The 7036-nt window shown below is 40.6% G+C and overlaps 1 protein-coding gene and 1 pseudogene across 2 annotated transcripts in view; one reads left to right on the top strand and one right to left on the bottom strand.

Moving 5' to 3' along the window:
• Positions 1-7036, top strand: part of emc8 (ER membrane protein complex subunit 8) — a 681399-nt gene that overhangs the window by 260184 nt on the left and 414179 nt on the right. The gene's annotated exons all lie outside the window — the stretch shown is intronic.
• On the bottom strand, positions 649-6847 carry LOC127599868 (GPI ethanolamine phosphate transferase 2-like; annotated as a pseudogene).

Here is a 7036-nt window from a genome sequence, read left to right as displayed (position 1 = left end):
TTTGAAATAGACTGAGATAATATTATCACTCTTAGAACTTAATATGTATGTACGTACACTGGGCTTATTTTACATCCATACTATCCCTCTCTTGCATTAAATAGGCGACTCCCCCACACAGTTTTTGCCCCTTGTCACTGGGCTTCACACTTGGGCAGTAGTATTCCTCCCACGTGTTCTGACTTCTCTGGAGGACAGATTGGATTCCTGTGGTTATGTTGCAAGACATTCCCTCTCTAGGGTCGTGAAATAAATCACATCTATTGTGCACACATTCTTCGGTGTGTCCACTTTGCTATTTTTGCATGAGTCATTCAAGACTAATTATCAAATAGTCAAAAAGCGAATTTCAATTAGTTCTTTGTTTTCTATGTTTTTTTTCCTTTACACTGTCTCTATAGATATATAACCAAATAAACCACATAGCGTCAAATAACATTATACATAATCTTGAATGCAAACAAATGTTTTTTTTTGGTCTGATGGAGTTTTGTCAAACACAGTTTCTGAGCCTTCTCCTTGAGTCTGTACAATCTGAAAAATGTCCAAAAACCTTTTCACATTATTTGTCTTTATACTTCTTGGAAAGTCAGTGCAAACAAACTTATTTACCAAGAAACTGCCCTAAGATCTGGCAGAGGTATGGCTTTACTTCACAAGACTACATGCGCAATGGTCAAAGAAGGTCATACGAACTTTCTTGGACATATTCTGACCAGAATGTTGCCAGGGAAATAAGAGCTTGTCAAGAGCTGTCAGGTAGCTGTAGATGCCCAAAGGTCCAAGTGTGAGAGCAACCATGGACACCAGCGACCACCGTCTTTGAATGAGGAAGTCGATGAGAACCAAACAGAAAGTAGACAGCAAGGAAAGCACCACTTTCTGTTCAGTGCAAGGAAGAGAAGAAGAAATCATGTAGTTGTAGTTGCTGTAAAATCATGCAGTTGTACCGTTTCCAAATTAATGTTTTGTTACTAAATTTACTTTTATTGAAGATCCTCCAATTCATGCCAATAATCTCATGAGTCCATGTTAATAAAAATATATCCTTTATTTGTCCCACACAAATTTACTTTTCAACCAGCACAGTTGTATACCAAATTATCAAATAAATTTGATGGCTGATAACAAAAATGTCTTTGCATTACATAGTGGTCCACGAAATTTGTTTTACTGTTTATTCATTCATTCATTCATTCATTCATTCATCTTCCAAGCCGCTTGATCCTCACTAGGGTCGCGGGGGGTGCTGGAGCCTATCCCAGCTGACTTCGGGCAGTAGGCGGGGGACACCCTGAATCGGTTGCCAGCCAATCGCAGTTTTACTGTTTATTGTATGTGTAAAATTGCTCCATGTACAGCACTTTGTATGCAGCGATGGCTGTTTGAAAATGCTCTATAAATACGGTTGAGTTGAGTTGAGAAAGTGAGCACAATCTGCCTGTATTGCGAAGCTCGGATGGATGTGAGTATTTTCAGATTCACAGTGCCGTGCATTGTGACAGATTGTTCCAGCTCTGGTCAAATTTGCAGTTAGGTATCAATTTGGAAAAAACAGCTCAGAACAATGTGTTTTTCAAAGCATGCCTGCCCTATGAGGTCATACGTAGTACATGATTGGAGATTCCACTCCAGGAGAATCTTTGTATTGATCAACAAATGGTGTACTTTCGCAAAATTGTCAGGCAAAAAAATGAAAGGCAAGCCATACCTATGGCGAGTGAAGATACACTTCCAGTGTGGGAAAAGTGGCTTCACCTCTGACTTTATGTGCCACCAATGCACAACAATGGAGTTGGTGCAATTTTCTGGAGCTGTTGGATGACAGCAGAATTCATGCCACTGAAACAGCAAGAGTCTCTCAGTTTGCCTAAACTTCTCTACAATAAGCTGTTGATGGTAAGGTCGCAATGGCAGTGTGGTAGGACAACGTGTAAAATGTTTGAATATTGGTTACTCCCATCTGTTAAGCCATTTGCTCAGGTCAGGAAGACGAGCCCACTGCCCACCTGTCCGGTTGATGGAGCACAACACTCAACAGCAAATCCAAACAAAGAGGAGCACAAACAAACATTAGCCACTTCTCTGTGTAAATCTCTTCCTAAGGCCGTACCTTATAGGGAAGGCCATATTCTTCTCCACCTGAGCCACCGTTTTTTCTAAAGTACTTCTGACACAATTCCTGGAAGACCGCAAGGCAAAGGGTGGTGAGCAGGAAGTACCAGGTGAGATGCTCCTCCTCTATGAAGCTGATGGACGCAATACTGAGGATGTGACTGGCCGTGCCTGCCAGTCGCAAAACATCCAACTCTGACCATTTGCTGCCACTGATTTTCAAAAGTGACTGTGAAAAGAAAGAAGCAATAGCAATAGCAGCCAACACATGACCCCAGGCGAAGTTGCAGAAGTAGCAGGAGCTCTCATCAGATGTGCACACCAGAACGTGCACGGTCGCAAGCAGCATGCACAAGCAAGGCTGAAATGACTGGGACTTCCACAGCTGATGAGTCATTCAGAGCTTCGGGAATCGCCAACAATAAGACGAACAAGGGCTTCGAGAAAACAAGAGTAAAAAGCTTGTGTTAGTTAGTACAACATAATGGTGAGCACGTTACAGCAGTTACATCAAGATTTGAATAAGTGTCTACTCACTGGATGTAAAGTTGTGTTTATTATCTGTGAATGAACATTCAAGCGATATATGACTCAAAAGTTTGTTGTATATTCATTGGCGGTTTCTGTGATGAAATGTACAACTGATCATCCACTTTCGAAAAGGGCTTTATCTCAACAATGTAGTGAAGCATCTAAGGAATGTTTTGTGTTTTTATTTATGGCAGTGCGCCACTTGTGCTTACAGTTGTGTGACATTTACGAATGTTGACGAAACAGATGTTTGAATCACATTTGGAAATAAACTCATTATGACATTTTAATTATTTATTTGTCAGTTAAGCCGATTATAACATCGGCTTAACTTTTCTGCCACAGAAGGGATATTATTTTTACTTTTAAGAATAGAAGTGGACCTTTTTTTTCCAGATGGTTCAGAACGCTAAAATCAATTAGAAATTGCTTGTGCGTGTAATGAATGTTTTATGATGAGAACAGTTTGACCCTGAAATGTCCATTTCCAATATTTTCAGTCGTAAAAATTGTATAGTATAAAGACTAGAATAGTAATCGTAGCATTTGTGGTACCTTTCATGTTTTTTTTCCGGCTCACATTGAGCAATCCCTTGGTAACCGGCTAGCTCCTCACTCACTTGGCCATGTCACAAAAAGGCACACGTCAATAACACATGAACACTATGGCCTTTGTGTCTTGTGACTTTTGGCTGAACAACATTTCATTAAAACTGTTTTATTATTCACACTCAGATATTTTTTATGATGCTTTTATACCACTTGTATTGTATATTTATATATTTTGTCTTGATTAGAAACATGAGGTCAGCAGTTTCAATCTGACATAACATTCACTTACATGCTTCTTCTTGACAGAAATGCACAAAAGGAAAATCCTCTGTCTTTACCTGAAGTGTGAAGACCAGTCCAGTATTCATGCAGTACATGTCGTACTTGCCAAGCTGTTTTCTGAGGGTTGAGCTCATGGCGGACAGAGCTTCCAAATACTGTTTTAGGACTTTCTTGCCCAATGCGGGCCAAAACCTCTGAAGTGTTTCCCTCTATATAGCACTTCATTCATTTGCCGTGTGCCCTCTTAGCCAGATGGCATTCTTCAAATCCTGCCTCTGGATCAGAAAACAAAAGTTTATTCATACACTCCTGATTTGGAGCAGTGTTTTATGGATTTGGCATATTACTGTTTTGAATCATTAGCTGTGCTGTCGATGGATGTTGTGTGCAAACACAATTGGTGAACCCACCACCAAAGTTCAGAGACCTATTGATGTTTATCCAAGACAGAGATGCAGTATGTGCCGCTAAGAAACACTTTCCGAATTCATCCCTCATTTCATCTGAATGACGGTAAATTAAGGTTCCAACCAATTGGCAATTTCTACACATCTTCATACATATAATTTCTTCATGCAAAAAAATTAGATAGCTGCATATTAGAAATGAGGATCAAGGAGTGCAAAACATAACTACACTGTCATGAAAAAGTATTTATTGTCTTCTCAGATTCCGATGATGAATGGATGGATGGATTTATTCAGTAAAAAAAAAAAAAAACTATTCAAAGCTACATGGCTGTGTGAAAATAAATGTGTCCCCCTTGTTAAATCATGAATTTACAAAGTGAGAACGCATGGAACAGTGGTGAACCTTCCCAGAAGTGGACAGTCTCCAGAAATAACCCCAAAATCATACCGACGACTCATCCAGGAAGTGACAAAAGAACCCAGGACGTTGAAAAAAGAATTGAAGGCCTCTCCCGCTTCAGTTATGCTCAGTGTTCATGACTCAACAATGAGGAAGAGATTGAGCAAAAATGGCATCCGTGGCAGAGTTCCAAGGTCAAAACCACTGCTTAACAAAAAGAACAAAATGGCTCATGTTTCGCCAAACATATCTGAATGATTACCTAGACTTTTTGGAGAATATCCTCTGGACTGACCAGTCAAAAGTTGAACTTGGAAGTTAAACTCAATAGTGTGTCTTTTGTCATATCTGTTCTAAATGAATTCTGCTCTTTACCAGAAAATCCTGAAGGAAAATGTTTGCGCCATAATAGGGGAGCGGAGAGGATTTGGGAGATATGCCAAGTGGAGGCGATGATAAATAGGGTTGTGTATTTCATTTATGTGATCATGCGAGTGTGTATCATGAGTCTGTGTCCTTTGTCCCAGCAGCACACCAGCACATTGTCCCATTGCCATGGAGACGACCCTCGTCTGGCTTCCAAACAGGAACGCAGGGCACAGGAGATGAGGATAAGAGGTGGGCTCCAACGTTTGGTGGCATCAAGATGCAGGAGAAGAATCCAACACTTTAATCAAGCTTGAGTCTTTCACTGGAGCACTTGATTGGCATCAATTGGATGAATTTGTGTTCGATTCATCGAGACGAGTGGTCAGCTTCTCCACTTTGGTATCCAAAGTACACCCAGCTCCCCTTTTCTTGCTCTTCTCATTGTGAAAGTTTGATTAATTGCGTTGAGAGATATGATTTAGATTTTCAGAAAAAAATTCAGCACGAGGCTGGAATGATAGCTGTCACACACACACACACACACACACACACACACACACACACACACACACACACACACAAGTGGTCAGCTGATCCACCGCCCAGTTTTGAGGTCTTGGATTTGAATTCGGTCTCCAGCTTTCCTGTGTGGATTTTTTTTTTTTGGTTTTGTTTTTTGCATGTTTCCCTCTGCTTGTGTTGTTTTCCCGTGGGTACTCTCCGGTTTCCTCCCACATTTCAAAAACACGCACGGTACCTTTATTGAATACTAAATTGTCCTGAGGTGTGATTGTGAGCGTGACTGATTGTCTAAATGTGCCCTGCGATTGGCTGGCTAGTGCATGGTTTACCCCGCCTCTCGCCAGAAGACAGTTGGGTTAGGCTGCAGCGAGGATAAACCGCACAAATAATGAATGAATAAATTATAGATCTTGATTGGTAAAATTGAAGGACCCAAGCTAGTGCAGCATCTTTGTGCTCAGCTACAAGTATTTCTTTGATTTGTCACTACCCTTACTTTAATTTAAAAAAAAAAAAAAGGAAAAGGGCAAATCAATGTAGTTTTCGAACTTCCAGGTTTCCTTCATTTAGGGCTTGATTTTAATAGCTAATAGTTTCAAATCAGGGGTGCCCATTAGGTAGATCCTGATCTACCGGTAGATCTAAGACAGGTCCCAAGCAGATCTGAAGAGTGTCGAGGAGAAAAAACAAACAAACAACCATTTGTGTGTCTTTGTACATGTTCGTAACATATTTTTTTGTGTTCATGTACGCTACACCCTAATCAACCTATCAGTCTCATTTTCACAAAATAAATATTAAAAAAAATAAAATAAAGCAGGTAAATCTTGAATTTACGGTGGCGCCTGGTTACGTTACCGGAAGTTGTTAGTGCTCAGCAGTCTGCAATTGCAGCTTGTAATCAGACCTGTTGCGCTCTATCTTTTATCGTCATTCTTCTCATTCAGAGTTTGCATCGTGTACAATTCACCGAGGGCACGGGCAAAGAGTAGGAATCTAGGAGGGTCCAGGGAAGCACTTTAAAATGGTACTTGTGAGCTACGATAGTTAACAGGCCACAGAAGTGCATCACATGCCTCAGTTTCAGGCTGTTTCTCATCATGGCGTGTGTGTGTGTGTGTGCGCGCGCGCACACGTCGGTAAGGGTAGATCCCGTGAGGTTAGTTGATCGAAAAGTAGATCTTCGATCCGAAAAGTTTGGGCACCCCTGCTTTAAATAGTGGCAGCTAAATTGTGTGTTCACTTTTATGGTTAAAAGAGACTTGGTCCGTATGTTGATAATTGAAGAGCTAATTTTAAATAACTTGCCCTGTAAAATAACATGAAAGATATCGCTTGTGTTGCCCATTCATATTAAGCCACTGGGCTTGCAATTTACCTTTCCCATAGTCTTGAAAGTTGTCTTTAAGCAGGTAGCTTAGCTGGTGGCCAATGAAATTTAGGAAGCGCAGGTGATCTCGAAGTGAAGCTTCTTCAATAATGTCCGGAATGACGTGACCCACACACTTTTGAGAGATGGGCAGGCCCATTGACAGGGCCAAAGTTGGAGTCAAATCAAGCTGCTCAACTTCACCAGGCTTCTTCATCCCCACTGATATGAATGAAATGATAACATAAAAGTAAGTTTCCTGGATCAGCTTTTATCCTCAAGTTGGGTTTACCGTCATTTTCTATTCAGAGGTTGACACTATCAAGGGCTGACATTTTCAGTTCATTTGTTTACGGGAGACCTCAAAATATCAATTTCTCTTTATGAAAAAAAAACTTGCTTTCCAACGCCTTTAAAAGATGTAGGTTGTTTTTTTTCCTCCAAAATTTTAATATCACTTGCTTGTCTTGTGAATGAGAGCACCGC

Source organism: Hippocampus zosterae, chromosome 4 (assembly GCF_025434085.1).
Source record: "Hippocampus zosterae strain Florida chromosome 4, ASM2543408v3, whole genome shotgun sequence".
In the NCBI taxonomy this organism is placed as follows: domain Eukaryota; kingdom Metazoa; phylum Chordata; class Actinopteri; order Syngnathiformes; family Syngnathidae; genus Hippocampus; species Hippocampus zosterae.
This window is presented reverse-complemented; position numbering and strand designations above follow the sequence as displayed.